The sequence below is a fragment of the Arachis hypogaea genome, chromosome 11 (assembly GCF_003086295.3).
Source record: "Arachis hypogaea cultivar Tifrunner chromosome 11, arahy.Tifrunner.gnm2.J5K5, whole genome shotgun sequence".
Classification (NCBI taxonomy): Eukaryota; Viridiplantae; Streptophyta; class Magnoliopsida; order Fabales; family Fabaceae; genus Arachis; species Arachis hypogaea.
The window spans coordinates 116,340,509-116,362,315 of NC_092046.1; the positions used below are offsets into that span (position 1 = coordinate 116,340,509).

Genomic DNA, 21,807 nt, shown 5'->3' on the forward strand with positions numbered 1-21,807 from the left:
AATTTTTGGCGCCGTTGCCGGGGCATTGCAATGTGTTCTTGTTATTGGTTATTGTACATATGTTAATATTGTGAATAGTTTACTCTTTTGTTGGTTTGCTAGTTTTGGTTTAGTTGTTTGTTTCCTTTATCTCTTGTAGTTTTTGTTTTTGTCTTTCCACTATGAATTCTCACCCCTTTGGCTATGAGTTTTGTTCAAACTATGTTATAGAAAATGGGAACTACAATGACAACATGAATCAGGGATGAAACAACAACCAAAGGTGGGAGGAGCTATATGCATATGATCAATCCTCTTGGCGACAACCTCCACCAATGCACTATGAACAACAACCATTCCATGATGCATACCAAGATAATGGTTATGGTGGACCTCTTTGTGACAATCAACAACCACCACCATATACCTATGAACCCCTTCCACAACATGGTTCTCAACTCTACTCACAAGCCTCCTTCTACCAAGTACCTTCCTATAACCCGTATCCCTCATACAATCAATCACCCTTACCTCACCCTTGTGATCATTATGTAAGAAAATCTATAGAACCACCACAATTCCATCACAATTACTCCCAAGAACCACCTCCATTTTTCCACGACGAAGAACCACCTTCCTATTATGAACCCTTTCTCCAAAATAATGAACCCTCCTATCTACCCCAAGCCCCAATAGATAATTCTCTCACTTTGTTACTTCAAGGGCAAGAAGAAATGAAAAGGGAGGTACTAGAATTCACGGCTACCTTGACCGAGGTAGTAAGTTGATTAGCCTCCCAATGTTAAAATAACTAAAGCACTCCCATGGTCACATGTGGAGAGTCAATTGAAGATCGTAGCATGAAGGAGAGATTGGAAAAATTCAGTGGAGAATGAGGAGTTAGATTTGGTATTGAAACAATTGGAGGAAGCTATAATTGCTGAAGAAGAAGAAGTAGTTGAAGACTTAGGAGATGCGAAACCTCCATGGGAATCTCAAGTCATAGAACCTCCCTCCAAGAAGCTTGAAATTGATGTTGAGGAGGGTGTACAACCTCCAAAGCATATTATAGTTGGAGACCTTGAAGAGTTTGATCAAGAGATGGATTCAATCATTGATGAATTCCTATCTATAATTGAATCCTCTCCCATTAGATGTGAAATAGCCAAAGAAGAAGTTGGTGAACAAGGAATTGAAGTTGAAGATACTTGTCAAGAGGTGGAGGAATTTAAAGAGGAGCACAAGGGAATGGACCTCACATTGTCTAAGTGTGGGGAGGTCTCCCTTCATAAGTCACCATCATCCTTTACACCATTCAAGTCGGTAAATCTCTTATCTCTAAGCTTTCTATTTCCACTTGAATATGGTCTTCTTGAAACGGATGGTCAACTTAGAACTCTCTGTGGATTGAAGAGTAAGGGAGAGTTGGATAGTGGTTAGCATTACAATTCTAGGTTCATTGCGGTTAAGAGGTCAAGGTTGAAATACAAAGGTTGGAGTCTCGCTAAATTGTATGGGTCTAGGAGGAGAATTTGGTGCTCCAATGAGAACTCTATGTGATCGCCACCCAAGTAGAGTCATGATGATCAATTAGAAGATGGGTGTAGAAACAAAGTTTGGGATCCCGGCATACAAGAAGATCAATTTTGGGAGCTCCGAACCTTTGTGGAACTTCATCACTTGGTACAATTGGTTGGAATTTTTGGTAATCAATGGAGATCCAAGCATTGGTAGAAGTTTCAAGATGAGTTCAGACATAAGCTGCCATGACAGGGAGCTCACCAAAATTTCCAACTTAAGGACTTTAAATAAAAGTGTTAGGTGGGAGACACCCCACCATAGTAAACTCTTTCTATTTCTCTTGTAGATATAATCAATGAATGAATTAAGTTATCATCGTTAAGTAGTTTCTTTCCTTTTATTCTTCTGTAAGTTTGTTTTGGTTGCTAGGTTGTTTGTGGATTCTATGCTTTAGATAAGGATGATTCTTTGAATTTGAGTTTTTGCTTGAATTGCTAGTATTCTCAAATTTAGTGAAAAATCCTCAAAAACTCAAAAATATTGTTAATTTCTATTTTGGTTAGTTTGGAGTTGAAGATAGTGGTAGGAGAATTTTAAGCTCTATTTTAATCTTTAAAAAAAAGAGTGGCAGTTCACGCTTGCGTATGCCCGACGCTTACGCGTCATATCGCATTTCATGCACTCCACGTGCATGCGTAAGTGAGCGTACGCGTTGAAATGCTGAAATTCCTGCTCCATACATTTTCCAGAGAGTTGCACAAAACTGGCGCTGAGATTGTGCGTTTAGGCACAATTTCAACCCACGCGTACACGTGCTTCACGCGTACGCGTCACCTTCATTTCTCTCTCTTCACGCGTTCATGTCGATGACGCATACGCGTCGATGCCTGTTTTGTCTCTTCCACGCTCACGCGTGAGTGATGCCTACGCATCGGTTCCCTTTCTCTCCACCCACGCGCACGCGTCAGTGACGCGCACACGTGGATTTGAATTCACTAATACCCATGACGCGTGAACCCTAGCCAGTCGCATCCCTTTCAACCTCAACGTCTCTTTCTCTTCTCCCTCCAACCATCAAACTCCATAACCACCACCATCACACTTCAACCATCACTGCTGGCCATTATCACTGGCGACTGAACCGCCGCCGACCACCCCTTCTCTTCCCCCTTCTTTCTTTCTTTTTCCCCTCTCTTCTTCCCTCCCAGCCGTTTTCCCCCCTGTCGCCATAACCACCGCCGCGGTCACCCATTGCCGCCGGCGAACCACCATCTACAACCACCAACTCTTTTCTTCCTCCATTTCACGTCTTTCTTCCGTCTCCTTACCAGAACAGAATCTGGTGCTTCCCCAATTCTGTAACCGTTCTCCTCAGCTCTGTCGCCACTGGACTGTGGTAGCTGATAATTGGAATTTGCTGGTTGATTTGGATCCCTCTAAAGCTAGTCTTTCCTTAGGAGTTGAATAGGACTTGAGGAATCCCATTGAGTAGTCCACTTGACTTTCCTTTATTTAGTAAAGGTTAACTAAGTGGGAGCAATAAACAATTCTCATCACAATTGATAAGGATAACTAGGATGAGATTTTCCAATTCTCATACCTTGCAATGGTTTTCATGATTATTAATTTACTTTCTTGGCAATTTATTTCCTTGTTCCCTATTTCAAAAATCCAACAAGATACTTTTCCATAACCAATAATAAATCATACTTCCCTGCAATTCCTTGAGAGATGACCCAAGGTTTAAATACTTCGGTTATCAATTTTATTGGGTTTTCTTTAGTGACAACCAAAACAGTTTTTGTACGAAAGGATTCTTTGTTGGTTTAGAAACTATACTAGCAACGAGAGCTTATTTGTGAAATTCTTTACCGACAAAAAATCTGCATCGTCAAAATGGTGTCGTTGCCGGGGAATTGCAAACGTGTGACTTATTATTGGTTATTGTAAATATTTGCTTTTTCATTTCTTTGTTAGTGTTTCTAGTTTTAGGAGTTTATTTTCATTAATTTCTATTAGTTTTTATTTCTTTTGCTACTATGAATTCTCACCCCTCTGGTTTTAAGTTTGATTCCAATGTTGTTGTAAGGAATGAAAGCTATAATGAGAACATGCATCAATATTGGAACAATCAAAGGTGGGAGGAGCCACAAGGATTTGATCAACCCTCTTGGCAACAACCCCCTCCAATACGCTATAACCAACAACCATTCTGTGATGCATACCAAGACAATAGTTATGGTGGACCTTTTCGTGACAAACCACCTCCACCAAATTACTATGGTCAAGAGCCATTCCAGGGAGTGTACCAAGATGATGAACATGGTGGACCCCCTTGTAGTTACCAACAAGCCCCACCATATCCTTATGAACCACCTCTTCAACATAGCTTTGAACCACCATACTCACAAGCCCCTTTACACCATTCACCTCCATATGACCCTAACCCATATCCACCATACCAACCACCCTATGAACCGTATGAACCATATATAGAGCCACCCCAATTCCAACCCAATTACTCCCAAGAACCACCACCTCTATATACACCATGTCCATATCCATGAATCCAAGAGCACTATGATCCTACTTATGATAGCCGAGCGCAACAAGAATCACAGGATCGTCTCAAGAAAATAGTGGATCAATTTCATGCAACCCTTCATCAACTAGAGCAAGCGATAAATCAATTATCTTTCCGACGTTCGGACACTCAAGGAACCCCCATGGCTTCATGTGGAGAATCTAATGAAGAACGTAGCATGAAGGAGACACTAGAAACTCCGGCGGATAGTAAGGAGCATGACTTTGTACTGGAACAATTGGAGGAAGCCATAATCGTTGAAGAGGAAGAAGTGGTCGAAGACTTAGGAGATGCGGAACGTCCATGGGAAAGCCCAGTCATAGAGCCCCCTTCTAAGGAGTTTGAATTTGATGTTGAAGAGGGTGTACAACCTCCAAGGCATATCATGGTTGAAGACTTTGAAGGGGATGATCAAGAGATGGATTCAATCATTGATGAATTCTTATCTACATTTGAATCCTCTCCCATTGGACTTGACATGGAGATTAAAGAAGAAGAAGCACAACCTCCCATGCCCTTGGTGAACAATAAAGAAGAGATCGAATTGGAAGAAAGCTACCAAGAGGAAGAGGTTGATATTGAAGAAGCTTGCAAAGAGGTGGAAGCTGTCAAAGAAGAGCCCAAGGGAATGGAGCTGGAGATCACCTTGCCAAGGTTGTTGGAGGCCTCTCCCCCAAAGCCATCACCATCCATCCCTTTATTCAAATAGGAAAATCTCTCATCTCTAAGCTTAATTAGCCCATTTGAATATGCTTTGCTTGAGACGGATGGGCAACTTAGAGCTCTTTGTGGCTATAAGTGTAAGAGGGAGATCGTTATTGGTTGGCAACATGATGAGCGGATAATTTATACGCTTTTTGGCATTGTTTTTAGTATGTTTTTAGTGGAATCTAGTTACTTTTAGGGATATTTTCATTAGTTTTTATGTTAAATTCACATTTCTAGACTTTACTATGAGTTTGTGTGTTTTTCTGTGATTTCAGGTATTTTCTGGCTGAAATTGAGGGACTTGAGCAAAAATCAGATTCAGAGGTTGAAGAAGGACTGCCGATGCTGTTGGATTCTGACCTCCCTGCACTCAAAGTGGATTTTCTAGAGCTACAGAACTCGAAATGGCGCGATTCCAATTGCGTTGGAAAGTAGACATCCAGGGATTTCCAACAATATATAATAGTCCATACTTTGGCCAGGAATAGATGACGTAAACTGGCGTTCAACGCCAGCTCTTGGCCCAATTCTGGCGTCCAGCGCCAGAAAAGGATCCAAAACCAGAGTTGAACGTCCAAACTGGCACAAATACTGGCGTTCAACTCCAAGAAGGACCTCTACACGTGTAACACTCAAGCTCAGCCCAAGCACACACCAAGTGGGCCCCGGAAGTAGATTTATGCATCAATTACTTATTTCTGTAAACCCTAGTAGCTAGTTTATTATAAATAGGACCTTTTACTATTGTATGAGACATCTTTTGATCATCTTAGGATCTTAGGATCATCTTTGGATGCCTGGTTCTTAGATCAGAGGGGCTGGCCATTCGGCCATGCCTGGACCTTTCACTTATGTATTTTTAACGGTAGAGTTTCTACACTCCATAGATTAAGGTGTGGAGCTCTGCTGTTCCTCAAAGATTAATGCAAAGTACTACTGTTTTCTATTCAATTCATCTTATTTCGCTTCTAAGATATTCATTCGCTCTTCAACCTGAATGTGATGAACGTGACAATCATCATCATTCCCTATGAATGCGTGCCTGACAACCACTTCCGTTCTGCCTTCGACTGAATGAGTATCTCTTAGATCTCTTAATCAGAATCTTCGTGGTGTAAGCTAGAATGATGGCGGCATTCAAGAGAATCCGGAAAGTCTAAACCTTGTCTGTGGTATTCTGAGTAGGATTCAATGATTGAATGACTGTGACGAGCTTCAAACTCGCGATTGCTGGGCGTAGTGACAGACGCAAAAGGATAGTAAATTCTATTCCAGCAGGATCGAGAACCGACAGATGAATAGCCGTGCTGTGACAGGGTGCGTTGACCATTTTCACTGAGAGGATAGGATGAAACCATTGACAAGGGTAATGCCTCCAGACGATTAGCCGTGCCGTGACAGGGCATTTGGATCATTTTCCCGAGAGAAGACCGAAAGTAGCCATTGACAATGGTGATGTATCACATAAAGCCAGCCATGGAAAGGAGTAAGACTGATTGGATGAAGATAGCAGGAAAGCAGAGGTTCAGAGGAACGAAAGCATCTCTATTCGCTTATCTGAAATTCTCACCAATGATTTACATAAGTATTTCTATCCCTATTTTATTAATTATTTTCGAAAACCCCATTACTATTTTATATCCGCCTGACTGAGAATTACAAGGTGACCATAGCTTGCTTCATACCAATAATCTCCGTGGGATTCGACCCTTACTCACGTAAGGTATTACTTGGACGACCCAGTGCACTTGCTGGTTAGTTGTGCGAAGTTGTGAACCATGGTATTGGCATCATGTTTTTGGCGCCACTACCAGGGAAAGAAAGAGCGATGAATTTTACATAATTAAAGTGTAATCACAATTTCTGCGCACCAAGTTTTTGGCGCCGTTGCCGGGGAATTGTTCGAGTTTTCGGCAAGCTTTTGGTCCGGTAACATCAGTGCCAAATTTTAATCCGGCAACAACACCAAGTTTTTGGCGCCGTTGCCGAGGATTGTTCGAGTTTGGACAACTGACGGTTCATCTTGTTGCTCAGATTAGGTAATTTTCTTTTTGTTTTCTTTTCAAAAATTTTTCAAAAATATTTCAAAATTTTCTCACCTGTTTTCGAAAAAAAAAATTTATTCAAAATTTTTAAAGAATGAATTATAGTGTTTCATGAAGCATGTGAAGCCTGGCTGGCTGTAAAGTCATGTCTAAATTCTTTTGGACTGAGGCTTCCACTCATAAGTATATGAAGTTGGATGAAATATCAGCTGTTGTATACATGAGAGGTATCTATGTTTGCTGAAGCTTGGCTGGCCATTGGCCATGTCTAGTATTTTGGACCGGAGCTTTCATTGAAAGCTTGGCTGGCTAGTGAGCCATGTCTAATTCCTGGACTGAAGATTTAGACTAACATGGTAAGATTCCTGGAATTCATATTAAAAATTTCGGAATCCTTATTTTTTCTTTTACAAATAATTTTCGAAAAAAAATCCAAAAAAATTAGAAAATCATAAAAATCAAAAATATTTTTCTGTTTCTTGTTTGAGTCTTGAGTCATGTTATAAGTTTGGTGTCAATTGCATGTGCATCTTGCATTTTTCGAAAATTCATGCATTCATAGTGTTCTTTATGATCTTCAAGTTGTTCTTGGTAAGTCTTCTTGTTTGATCTTTGCATTTGCATGTTTTGTGTCTTTTCTTGTTTTTCATATGCATTCTTGAATTCTTAGTGTCTAAGCATTAAAGAATTCTAAGTTTGGTGTCTTGCATGTTTTCTTTGCATTAAAAATTTTTCAAAAATATGTTCTTGGTGTTCATCATGATCTTCATAGTGTTCTTGGTGTTCATCTTGACATTCATAGCATTCTTGCATGCATCACATGTTTTGATCTAAAAATTTCATGCATTGCATCTTTTTAGTGTTTTTCTCTCTCATCATAAAAAAAATTCAAAAATCAAAAAAATATCTTTCCCTTTTTCTTTCTCAAAATTTCGAAAATTAGATTTGACTTTTTCAAAAAATTTTAAAATCTAGTTGTTTTTATGAGTCAAATCAAATTTTCAATTTAAAAATCTTATCTTTTTCAAAATCTTTTTCAAAAATCAAATCTTTTTCAAATTTCTTAGTTATTTTCGAAAATTATAAAAATATTTTTCAAAAATCTTTTTTATTTTTATCACATAATTTTCGAAAATAACATCAACAATTAATGTTTTGATTCAAAAATTTCAAGTTTGTTACTTGCTTGTTAAGAAAGATTCAAACTTTAAGTTCTAGAATCATATTTTTTTTATTTCTTGTGAATCAAGTCATTAATTGTGATTTTAAAAATCAAATCTTTTTCAAAACTAATTTCAATCATATCTTTTCAAAAATATCTTTTTATCTTATCTTTTTCAAAATCATATCTTTTTCAAAAATTTGATTTCAAAATATCTCCTCCAACTTCCTAACTTCTTATCTGTTCAAAATTTGTTTCAACTAACTAACTAACTTTTTGTTTGTTTCTTATCTTTTTCAAAACCACCTAACTAACTCTCTCTCTCTCATTTTCGAAAATATCTTCCCCCTTTTTCAAAAAATTTCTTTTTAATTAACTAATTATTTTTTATTTGAATTTTTGAAAAAACTACTAACCTTTTTCAAAACTATTTTCGAAAATCACTAACTCTTTTTCAAAAATTATTTTTGAAAATCCTTCTCCCTCATCTCCTTCTATTTATTTATTCATCTACTAACATCTCTTCCTCACATCACCAAAAAAAAAATCCGAACCCTCTCTCTCTCTGAGTTCAGATTTTCTTCTTCTTTTCTTCTACTAACACAAGGACCTATATACTGTGATATAAAGGATCCATATTATTATTACTATTTTCTCTGTGCCCTCTTCTTTGTCATATGAGCAGGAGCAAGGACAAGAACATTCTTGTTGAAGCAGATCCAGAACCTGAAAGGACTCTGAAGAGAAAATTAAGAGAAGCTAAATTACAACAATCCAGAGATAACCTTTCAGAAATTTTCGAACAGGAAGAGGAGATGGCAGCCGAAAATAATAATAATGCAAGGAGGATGCTTGGTGACTTTAATGCACCTAATTCCAATTTACATGGAAGAAGCATCTCCATTCCTGTCATTGGAGCAAACAACTTTGAGCTGAAACCTCAATTAGTTTCTCTGATGCAGCAGAACTGCAAGTTTCATGGACTTCCATCTGAAGATCCTTTTCAGTTCTTAACTGAATTCTTGCAGATATGTGATACTGTTAAGACTAATGGAGTAGATCCTGAAGTCTACAGGCTCATTCTTTTCCCTTTTGCTGTAAGAGACAGAGCTAGAGTGTGGTTGGACTCTCAACCTAAAGATAGCCTGAACTCTTGGGATAAGCTGGTTACGGCTTTCTTAGCCAAGTTCTTTCCTCCTCAAAAGCTGAGCAAGCTTAGAGTGGATGTTCAAACCTTCAAACAAAAAGATGGTGAATCCCTCTATGAATCTTGGGAAAGATACAAACAGTTGACCAAAAAGTGTCCTTCTGACATGCTTTCAGAATGGACCATCCTGGATATATTCTATGATGGTTTGTCTGAGTTATCAAAGATGTCATTGGACACTTCTGCAGGTGGATCCATTCATCTAAAGAAAACGCCTGCAGAAGCTCAAGAACTCATTGACATGGTTGCTAATAACCAGTTCATGTACACTTCTGAGAGGAATCCTGTGAGTAATGGGACGCCTATGAAGAAGGGAGTTCTTGAAGTTGATACTCTGAATGCCATATTGGCTCAGAACAAAATATTGACTCAGCAAGTCAATATGATTTCTCAGAGTCTGAATGGAATGCAAGCTGTATCCAACAGTACTCAAGAGGCTTCTTATGCAGAAGAAGCTTATGATCCTGAGAACCCTGTAATAGCAGAGGTGAATTACTTAGGTGAACCTTATGGAAACACCTATAACTCATCATGGAGAAATCATCCAAATTTCTCATGGAAGGATCAAAAGCCTCAACAAGGCTTTAATAATGGTGGAAGAAATAGGTTTAGCAATAGCAAGCCTTTTCCATCATCCACTCAGCAACAGACAGAGAACTCTGAACAAAATACTTTTAATTTAGCAAACTTAGTCTCTGATCTATCCAAGGCCACTGCAAGTTTCATGAATGAAACAAGGTCTTCCATTAGAAATTTGGAAGCACAAGTGGGCCAGCTGAGTAAAAGGATCACTGAAATCCCTCCTAGTACTCTCCCAAGCAATATAGAAGAGAATCCAAAAGGAGAGTGCAAGGCCATTGACATAAGCACCATGGCCGAACCTGTAAGGGAAGGAGAGGACGTGAATCCCAAGGAGGAAGACCTCCTGGGACGTCCATTGGTCAATAAGGAGCTTCCCTCTGAGGAACCAAAGGACTCTGAGGCTCATCTAGAGACCATAGAGATTCCATTGAACCTCCTTATGCCATTCATGAGCTCTGATGAGTATTCCTCTTCTGAAGAGAATGAGGATGTTACTGAAGAGCAAACTGCCAAGTTTCTTGGTGCAATCATGAAGCTGAATGCCAAATTATTTGGTATTGAAACTTGGGAAGATGAACCTCCCTTGTTCATCAATGAACTAAGTGATCTGGATCAACTGACATTGCCTCAGAAGAGACAAGATCCTGGAAAGTTCATAATACCTTGTACCATAGGCACCATGATCTTTAAGGCTCTGTGTGATCTTGGTTCAGGGATAAACCTCATGCCCCTCTTTGTAATAGAGAAACTGGGAATCTATGGGGTGCAAGCTGCTAAAATCTCATTAGAGATGGCAGATAATTCCAAAAAACAGGCATATGGACAAGTAGAGGACGTGTTAGTAAAGGTTGAAGGCCTTTACATCCCTGCTGATTTCATAGTCCTGGATACTGGAAAGGAAGAGGATGAATCCATCATCCTAGGAAGACCCTTCCTGGCCACAGCAAGAGCTGTGATTGATGTGGACAGAGGAGAATTGATCCTTCAATTAAATAAGGACAACCTTGTGTTTACAACTCAAGGATCTCTCTCTGCATCCATGGAGAGGAAGCAGAAAAAGCTTCTCTCAAAGCAGAGTCAACCAAAGCCCCCACAGTCAAACTCTAAGTTTGGTGTTGGGAGGCCACAACCAAACTCTAAGTTTGGTGTTGAACTCCCATATCCAAACTCTAAGTTTGGTGTTGGAGAGTCTCAACAATGCTCTGAACATCTGTGAGGCTCCATGAGAGCCCACTGTCAAGCTATTGACATTAAAGAAGTGCTTGTTGGGAGGCAACCCAATTTTTATCTAACAATATTTTTCTTAGTTATATGTCTTTATAGGTTCATGATCATGTGGAGTCACAAAATAAATATAAAAATTAAAAACAGAATCAAAAATAGCAGAAGAAAAATCACACCCTGGAGGAAGCATCTGCCTGGCGTTCAACGCCAGAACAGAGCATGGTTCTGGCGCTGAACGCCCAAAATGGGCAGTATCTGGGCACTGAACGCCCAGAACAAGCATGGTTCTGGCGTTCAACGCCAGAAATGGCCAGTAAATGGGCGTTGAACGCCCAAAATGGGCACCAACCTGGCGCTGAACGCCCAGAGTTGCGTGCAAGGGCATTTTGCATGCCTAATTTGTTGCAAGGGTGTAAATCCTTGAACACCTCAGGATCTGTGGACCCCACAGGATCATCTCAGGATCTGTGGACCCTATAGGATCCCCACCTACCTCCACTCACTTCTTCTCACCCCTCTTTCATACAATCCCATAAACACTCTTCCCCAAAACCCTTCACCAATCACCTCAATCTCTCTTCCCCATCACTTCTTCACCACTCACATCCATCCACTCTTCCCCATAAACCTACCTCATAAACTCCACCTACCTTCAAAATTCAAAACCAATTTTCCACCCAAACCCACCCTAAATGGCCGAACCTTAACCCCCCTTCCTCCCCTATATATAGCCCTCCATTCTTCCTCATTTTCACACAACACAACCCTTTCCTCTCTACTTGGCCGAAACACACTTCACCCCTCTTCTCCATATTTTCTTCTTCTTCTTCCTCTATTCTTTCTTTTATTGCTCGAGGGCGAGCAATATTCTAAGTTTAGTGTGGTAAAAGCATAAGCTTTTTGTTTTTCCATTACCATTGATGGCACCTAAGACCGGAGAATCCTCTAGAAAAGGGAAAGGGAAAACAAAAGCTTCCACCTCCGAGTCATGGGAGATGGAAAGGTTCATCTCCAAAGCCCATCAAGACCACTTCTATGATGTTGTGGCCAAGAAGAAGGTGATCCCCGAGGTCCCTTTCAAACTCAAAAGAAATGAGTATCCGGAGATCCGACATGAAATTCAAAGAAGAGGTTGGGAAGTTCTAACAAATCCCATCCAACAAGTCAGCATCCTAATGGTTCAAGAGTTCTATGCCAATGCATGGATCACCAAGAACCATGATCAAAGTAAGAACCCGGATCCAAAGAACTACGTTACAATGGTTCGGGGGAAATACTTAGATTTTAGTCCGGAGAATGTGAGGTTGGCGTTTAACTTGCCCATGATGCAAGGAGATGAACGCCCCTACACTAGAAGGGTCAACTTTAATCAAAGGTTGGACCAAGTCCTTATGGACATATGTATGGAAGGAGCTCAATGGAAGATTGACTCCAAAGGCAAGCCGGTTCAACTAAGAAGATTGGACCTCAAGCCTGTGGCTAGAGGATGGTTGGAGTTCATTTAATGCTCAATCATTCCCACTAGCAACCGATCTGAAGTTACTGTAGATCGGGCCATCATGATTCATAGCATCATGATTGGAGAGGAAATAGAAGTTTATGAAGTCATCTCTAATGAACTCTACAAAATAGCCGAAAAGTCATCCCCCATGGCAAGGCTAGCTTTTCCTCATCTTATCTGCCATCTATGTTACTCAGCTGGAGCTTTCATAGAAGGAGACATTCCTATTAAGGAAGAGAAGCCCATCACTAAGAAAAAGATGGAGCAAGCAAGAGAGCCCATTCATGGAGCTCAAGAGGCGTAGGAAGCTCATCACCATGAGATCCCGGAGATGCCTCAAATGCATTTTCCTCCACAAAACTATTGGGAGCAAATCAACACCTCCCTAGGAGAATTAAGTGCCAACATGGGACAATTAAGGGTGGAACATCAAGAGCACTCCATCATGCTCCATGAAATAAGAGAAGATCAAAAAGCAATGAGGGAGGAGCAACAAAGACAAGGAAGAGACATAGAAGAGCTCAAGGACATCATTGGTTCCTCAAGAAGGAAACGCCACCATCACTAAGGTGGATTCATTCCTTGTTCTTATTTCTTCTGCTTTTCGTTTTCTATGTTATGTGCTTATCTATGTTTGTGTCTTCATTACATGATCATTAGTAGTTAGTAACTTTGTCTTAAAGTTATGAATGTCCTATGAATCCATCACCTCTCTTAAATGAAAAAAGTTTTAATTCAAAAGAACAAGAAGTACATGAGTTTCGAATTTATCCTTGAACTTAGTTTAATTATATTGATGTGGTGACAATTCTTCTTGTTTTCTGAATGAATGCTTGAACAGTGCACATGTCTTTTGAAGTTGTTGTTTAAGAATGTTAAATATGTTGGCTCTTGAAAGAATGATGACTAGGAGACATGTTATTTGATAATCTGAAAAATCATAAAAATGGTTCTTGAAGCAAGAAAAAGCAGCAAAGAACAAAGCTTGCAGAAAAAAAAATAGCGAAAAAAAAAATAGAAAGAAAAAGAAAAAGCAAGCAGAAAAAGCCAAAGCTCTTAAAACCAAGAGGCAAGAGAAAAAAGCCAATAACCCTTAAAACCAAAAGGCAAGGGCAAATAAAAAGGATCCCAAGGCTTTGAGCATCAGTGGATAGGAGGGCCTAAAGGAATAAAATCCTGGTCTAAGCGGCTAAACCAAGCTGTCCCTAACCATGTGCTTGTGGCGTGTAGGTGTCAAGTGAAAACTTGAGACTGAGCGGTTAAAGTCAAGGTCCAAAGCAAAAAAAGAGTGTGCTTAAGAACCCTGGACACCTCTAATTGGGGACTTTAGCAAAGCTGAGTCACAATCTGAAAAGGTTCACCCAATTATGTGTCTGTGGCATTTATGTATCCGGTGGTAATACTGGAAAACAAAGTGCTTAGGGCCACGGCCAAGACTCATAAAATAGCTGTGTTCAAGAATCATCATACTGAACTAGGAGAATCAATAACACTATCTGAACTCTGAGTTCCTATAGATGCCAATCATTCTGAACCTCAATGGATAAAGTGAGATGCCAAAACTATTCAAGAGGCAAAAAGCTATAAGTCCCGCTCATATGATTGAAGCTATGTTTCATTGATAGTTTGGAATTTATAGTATATTCTCTTCTTTTTATCCTCTTTGATTTTCAGTTGCTTGGAGACAAGCAACAATTTAAGTTTGGTGTTGTGATGAGCGGATAATTTATACACTTTTTGGCATTGTTTTTAGTATGTTTTTAGTGGAATCTAGTTACTTTTAGGGATATTTTCATTAGTTTTTATGTTAAATTCACATTTCTAGACTTTATTATGAGTTTGTGTGTTTTTCTGTGATTTCAGGTATTTTCTGGCTGAAATTGAGGGACTTCAGCAAAAATCAGATTCAGAGGTTGAAGAAGGACTGCCGATGCTGTTGGATTCTGACCTCCCTGCACTCAAAGTGGATTTTCTAGAGCTACAGAACTCGAAATGGTGCGCTTCTAATTGCGTTGGAAAGTAGACATCCAGGGCTTTCCAGCAATATATAATAGTCCATACTTTGGCCAGGAATAGACGACGTAAACTGGCGTTCAACACCAGCTCTCGGCCCAATTCTGGCGTCCAGCGCCAGAAAAGGATCCAAAACCAGAGTTGAACGCCCAAACTGGCACAAATACTGGCGTTCAACTCCAAGAAGGACCTCTACACGTGTAACACTCAAGCTCAGCCCAAGCACACACCAAGTGGGCCCCGGAAGTGGATTTATGCATCAATTACTTACTTCTGTAAACCCTAGTAGCTAGTTTATTATAAATAGGACCTTTTACTATTGTATGAGACATCTTTTGATCATCTTAGGATCTTAGGATCATCTTTGGACGCCTGGTTCTTAGATCAGAGGGGCTGGCCATTCGGCCATGCCTGGACCTTTCACTTATGTATTTTTAATGGTAGAGTTTCTACACTCCATAGATTAAGGTGTGGAGCTCTGCTGTTCCTCAAAGATTAATGCAAAGTACTACTATTTTCTATTCAATTCATCTTATTTCGCTTCTAAGATATTCATTCGCTCTTCAACCTGAATGTGATGAACGTGACAATCATCATCATTCCATATGAACGCGTGCCTGACAACCACTTCCGTTCTGCCTTCGACTGAATGAGTATCTCTTAGATCTCTTAATCAGAATCTTCGTGGTGTAAGCTAGAATGATGGCGGCATTCAAGAGAATCCGGAAAGTCTAAACCTTGTCTGTGGTATTCTGAGTAGGATTCAATGATTGAATGACTGTGATGAGCTTGAAACTCGCGATTGCTGGGCGTAGTGACAGACGCAAAAGGATAGTAAATCCTATTCTAGCAGGATCGAGAACCGACAGATGAATAGCCGTGCCGTGACAGGGTGCGTTGACCATTTTCACTGAGAGGATAGGATGAAACCATTGACAAGGGTGATGCCTCCAGACAATTAGCCGTGCCGTGACAGGGCATTTGGATCATTTTCCCGAGAGAAGACCGAAAGTAGCCATTGACAATGGTGATGTATCACATAAAGCCAGCCATGGAAAGGAGTAAGACTGATTGGATGAAGATAGCAGGAAAGCAGAGGTTCAGAGGAACGAAAGCATCTCTATTCGCTTATCTGAAATTCTCACCAATGATTTACATAAGTATTTCTATCCCTATTTTATTAATTATTTTCGAAAACCCCATTACTATTTTATATCCGCCTGACTGAGAATTACAAGGTGACCATAGCTTGCTTCATACCAACAATCTCCGTGGGATTCGACCCTTACTCACGTAAGGTATTACTTGGACGACCCAGTGCACTTGCTGGTTAGTTGTGCGAAGTTGTGAACCATGGTATTGGCATCATGTTTTTGGCGCCACTACCAGGGAAAGAAAGAGCGATGAATTTTACATAATTAAAGTGTAATCACAATTTCTGCGCACCACAACACAATCCTAGGTTCATTGTGGTAGGAAGCTCACGGCTGAATTATCATGGATGGAAGAATACTAAATTATATGGGTCTAGGAAGCTATTTGGATGCCTTAGTGAGAATTCGGATTGCTTACCACCCGGTTGGAACAAAGATGGTAAACAAGAAGACAGGTGCAAAAGCAAGGTTTGGGACCCCGGAATTCAGTCTAGCAATCAACACTTTTGGGGCCTTGTCACTTGCTTAATCTTGCTTGAAGACTCTTTGCGCCTAGTTTGGGATCCCGGAGGCCATTGGAATTATAAACATTGGTGGGGATTCCTGGATGAGTTCAAGCACAAGCCACCATAACAAGGGACTCACCGAATGTCCAACTTAAGGACTTTAACTAAAAGTACTAGGTGGCAGACAACCCACCATGGTATAATCGTTCTTTTTCAGTTTTAGTTTTATTTTGTTTTGTTTTATTCTTCGTTTTATTTTATTCTATTTTTCTTAGTTATTCATTCATCATGTCTGCATGAGCATCTGCATTTTGCATTATGCATACTACATAAAAAAACAGTAGGTCGACGCGCAAGCAACCATGACGCGCGCGTCGTATGTGTATACGCAATTAAACAGAGAGTTGTGCGAGAGACGCGCGGGAGGGGTGCGTGGCGCACAAGCCACCACACGGGTACGCGTACCTCACGCGTACGCGTCCCCTATAAAAAGTTCAACCCACGCGAAAGCGTCAGCGACGCATACGCGTGGGCATGAAAATCGGCGTAAAAGCGTGCTGACCTGAGAGTTGTGCTGCCCTTGCGATGGAACTATGCTAGAGGCACAAAATCACCGACGCGTATGCGTCCCTGACACGTGCGCGTCATTCCGCTCTCAGATCACCCACGCGTACGTGTAGGCGACGCTTACGCGTCGAACGGCCAACTCAGTTTCCACGCATACACATGATGCACGCGTACGCGTCGTGCCCCGTTTCTAAATTCTTACTTCTTTCTTCTCTCCTTTCTACTTCTTTTTTCCTTCTTTCTTACTTTCTTCTTCTTCATTCCTTTAACCTCTCATCCTTATTCTCTTTCATTCTAGTTTTACTTAACTTATTTTCATACTTTCATTCATTGCATTTTAATCTTATGCATGTTTTCTTCTCTTTTCTAGGTTTATTATTTTACCATTGGTGTTACATTTTCTTATTCAACTGTTGTATCTTTTCTGGTATTATTTTGGTGCTTAGTGACTTGTTTTACAATATTGGGTGATATTAATTTTTCTGTCAATGTCAATCTTTTATGATACATGTATTCCTTTTGCATTGACATGAACTTACATTGTCTTTCATTACCCACTATCTCTCCCATTGTTGCAATTTTTTGCACTACTAATATGCCATTTGCTTCTATTGTTTTCTCACTTGCATGTTGTAGCTACCATGTAATTGAGACCCTCATTATTTAGTATTAACCCAACCATATTTTATTTATTTTCTATCTTTGTTTTTGGGTTACCTTTCTTCCTTTTTTTTTCTCTTCTTTCAGGATGACCACCAAAGAAGAAAAAGGAAAAGCTTCTCAAAGGGGCAACAAACAAGTCCATCTGTACAATCTTTGGAGAAAAGCGCCAGTTGGAACCACCCGTCAACTTGCACATCTTAGCATGCACCGAGGACGGTGCAATCTTTAAGTGTGGGGAGGTCAATACCGACTTCCGTGGGTTAGTTAATTTCTTCTCAACACCAATGTTTTATTTTCCTTATTAGTTGTTGCATTTGCATGTTTGACTGCATGTTTGTTTGATTTTGTGCATTTAGCTACTACTTGGTTGAAGTAATATTTTCTTTTCAAGACTCTATTTTATAATATTTCACTAATTCAAATTGAAAAATGTGTGTTAAACTTGTTTGAAGATTGTAAATTGGAACATAAATTATAGCTAAGAACACACAACCCGTGAGATTTGAGCTTAATTATATGGTTACATTATTTAACCATGAATTTCTATTCTTGTGTGTTTTCTTCTCTATGATTGCAATCTATATTTTGTTCCATTCTATATGTCCATTATTTAGTATATTTATATTCATACATATGATTGAGGCCATCATTTATTATTAGCTCACTTATCCCAAATAGCCTACCCTTTTAATCACCTTTGTTAGCCACCTTGAGCCTTTTTATCCCCATTTGTTCTATATGTTACCACATCACTAGCCTTAAGCAGAAAAATAAATAATTACCCCAAGTGAATCTTTGGTTAGTTTAAGTTAGAGATTGTGTATCAATTAAGTGTGGGGAACTGTGGGAACTTGGGTTGATGAAAGTGTGTTGTGTTTAGTGACAAAAGTATTGGGAATTTGGGTGCATACTCATATGAGACCAGAAAAAATTAAAAATTTGGGTCCATTTTGATGAACGGATTTTCTGTCGGTAAATAATTCACAAATAAATTCCCGTTGTAAGTATAGTTTCTAAACCCACAAAGAATCCTTTCATACAAAAAAATTGTTTGTCACTAAAGCAAACCCAATAAAATTGATAATCGAAGTATTTAAACCTCGGATCGTGATGCCAGGGCATCTTGGCCAGTTTCACTGACCTTTTCTTTACTGTTTTTAGGTTAGTTTCATGCATTTCCTTAGGAAATAAGCTAGTTTTGGGTAGATATTCACTTACACCTTGATTCAAGCATACATTGTGCATTTTACATTATTTCATGAGGATTTTGCATGAGTTTAGTGACAAATTGTATGTTGCATTACCCATGACTTGGACTAGAACTTTGATGCACTCTATTGCTTGATTTCAGGACCAAAGGAAGCAAGGAATGGGAGGTAACTTGCAAAGTTAATGAGAAAAGTGATGGCCAATAACGCTCTCAAAGCCATCATTGACCACGTTAAGAGTCACGTTAACTAAGTTAACGTGAACTCTAACATGGAGAAGGGAAGTTGAGCCAACGTTAGTGACACCCAACATTGTCACTAACGTTGGAAGCAACCACACAACCCCCCAAGGAGCCACGTTAATTTCCACGTTAACTTAGTTAACGTGGAGGCTAACGTTGATGAGTGAAAGAATGGCCAACTTTAGTGACACTCAACATTATCACTAACGTTGGGGATGGCTAAGCATGGCCACGTTAGAAGCCACGTTAACCTAGTTAACATGGACTCTAACGTGAGGCATAGGGGCACCTTGGAACGTTAGTGACAATATTGAGTATCACTAACGTTCTCGAAGGATGGCAAGCCCACGTTAAAGAGCCACGTTAACTAAGTTAACGTGTGCTCTAACGTGGGAACAAAGGGGGCTTTTCAAAGTTATTGGGAATGTTAAGTCTCAATAACATGTGCGAAGGACTTAGAGGCAACGTTAGTGGCAACGTTTATGCCACTAACGTTGAAGTTAACGTGGCTTTTATTTAGTAACGTTAGTGAGAAAGTTGATTGTCACTAACGTTCTTGAACTTATATTTTCACTAAACGTTAACACTCCTAACGTCCTAAGCTAAAGTCTCTGCCCACTTCACATTTTCTCTCTGCAAGTAAAGCCAAGCCCAAATGAAGAAGAGAACTGCTTCAAACTCAAGATCCAAAGGCCCAAGACTTGAAGAGCCAACTAGAAGCTGAGAGAAGTAGTATATATAGGAGTAGCTTTGAATTGTTAAGGAGTTCTAGAAGTGGGAAAAAGAGAACTACTCTCTGTATTTTACTTTCTCTGCATTTTCTAGTTTTATGATGTATTCTCCATCTTTGTTTTCATTTTCAAGAGCTATGAACAACTAAACCCCTTTCATTGGGTTAGGGAGCTCTGTTGTAATTTGATGGATCAATACTAATTTTCATTATTCTTCTTCTATCTTTTCTCTTGATTTTACTTGAAAGCTTTCGATCTTCATCCAATTGAGTAGTTATCTTGGAAAAGAAGCTATTCAAACTTGGATCTCTTTTGAACCTTGAAAGAGGAATGAAGAGATCAAGCTAGAAATACTTTCTCATGCTGGACCAAATTGGGTTTGGATGGGTATGTGACTATAACCCTCTCAATACTTGATTTGGGAAATGCATGTGGTATAATCAGTTACCATACTTCATCTCTTCTCATGAGCAATTGACCAAGGAATTGGCTATTGATCAAGATTTGAGAGATTGAATTGCAAAAAATTGTAATTCAATCACTTAAGATTGCCAAGGAGATCAATGAGTGCATTGATTGAGGAAGAGATGAAAATGAACTTGATCCGGAGAATTGCAACATCTCCTAAGCCCAATGAACTCCCCATCTCTGATCTTACCCATTCTCTTTAATTTCTGCCATTTACTTTTATGAGCAAATCCCCCATTCCCATTTACAATTCTGCAATTTATTTTCAGTCATTTACTTCCAGTCCTTTAATTCTAGCATTTACTTTTCTGTTATTTACATTCCCGCCATTTTATTTTCTACAACTCTCAACCTAAATTCTGGATTCGCTCAACTAGAACATTCTTCTGATTAAAGTTGCTTGATCAATCAATCCCTGTGGGATTCGACCTCACTCTATTGTGAGTTTTTACTTGACGACAAATTCGGTACACTTGCTGAAGGGAGATTTGTCGAGAGACAGTTTTCCGTGCATCAAGTTTATGGCGCCATTGCCGGGGATTGATTGTGCATCAACAATGATTAAATTGGAAGATCACTAGATTGAGCATTTTTATTTTGTGAATTTCATTTTCTGTTTGAGTGATTTACTTTCTGTTTTAGTTAAGCTTCTTCCCTTCCCCCTCTATTTTTTTGTTTTTCTTCGTTATCTTCAATTCTGTTTGCTAACCCACTAACTGTTTGATATATTGCATCACCCACAACTAACAGTAATTCTGATACAAATACTTTCTGCACCTATCTTTTCTTGCTTGCACTTGATGGTTGTATGACAGGGAGAAGAAGCGGGGCTTCAACTTCCTTCGATTCTGAACCTGAGAGGACCTTCCTTAGATTAAGGAGGGAGGCAAGAGGAAAGAAAGTGGTTGGTGCTGAGGAAGAAGAGGAATTCTTTGAACCAAACATGGAAGATAACATGGAAAACCATCATGAAGAAGAAGATCACAACCATGGGGGAGGAGGTAGAGCAAATCATGCTGGGAAGGATAGAAGAGTTTTGGGCTCTTACATCAATCCAAACCCAGGCAATTGTGGAAGTAGCATCCAAAAGCCAACAATCCATGCCAACAACTTTGAACTTAAACCACAGCTCATCACCCTTGTTCAGAACAACTGTTCGTTTGGAGGAGGTGTTCAAGAAGACCCCAATCAACATCTAACCACCTTCCTGAGGATATGTGACACAGTGAAGTTTAATGGTGTTCATCCTGACACCTATAGACTGCTCTTGTTTCCATTCTCACTTAGGGACAAAGCAGCCAAGTGGCTGGAATCTTTCCCAAGGGAAAGCTTGACAACTTGGGAAGACGTGGTGAACAAATTCTTAGCAAGATTTTACCCTCCTCAACGAATCAATAGGCTGAGAGCTGAGGTCCAAACTTTCAGGCAACAAGATGGTGAGACTCTATATGAAGCATGGGAGAGGTTCAAGGACTTAACAAGGAGGTGTCCACCTGACATGTTCAACGAATGGGTGCAGCTGCATATTTTCTATGAAGGGCTCTCTTATGAGTCAAAGAAGGCCGTAGACCACTCATCCGGAGGATCTTTGAACAAGAAGAAGACTATTGAGGAAGCCATAGATGTTATTGAAACAGTAGCAGAGAACGACTACTTCTATGCTTCCGAAAGAGGGAAGACAAGAGGAGTAATGGAGCTAAACAATGTAGATGCTCTGTTGGCCCAAAACAAGCTCATTACCC

The 21,807-nt window shown here is 39.7% G+C and overlaps 2 non-coding genes across 2 annotated transcripts; both read right to left on the bottom strand.

Moving 5' to 3' along the window:
* Positions 1-9,210: 9,210 nt before the first annotated feature.
* On the bottom strand, positions 9,211-9,318 carry LOC112725700 (small nucleolar RNA R71). The gene has a single exon (XR_003164790.1). It is a non-coding gene; the product is annotated as a small nucleolar RNA R71 (small nucleolar RNA).
* Positions 9,319-21,461: 12,143 nt separating this feature from the next.
* LOC112725827 (small nucleolar RNA R71) lies at positions 21,462-21,565 on the bottom strand. Its single transcript, XR_003164909.1, has one exon. It is a non-coding gene; the product is annotated as a small nucleolar RNA R71 (small nucleolar RNA).
* Positions 21,566-21,807: the final 242 nt, after the last annotated feature.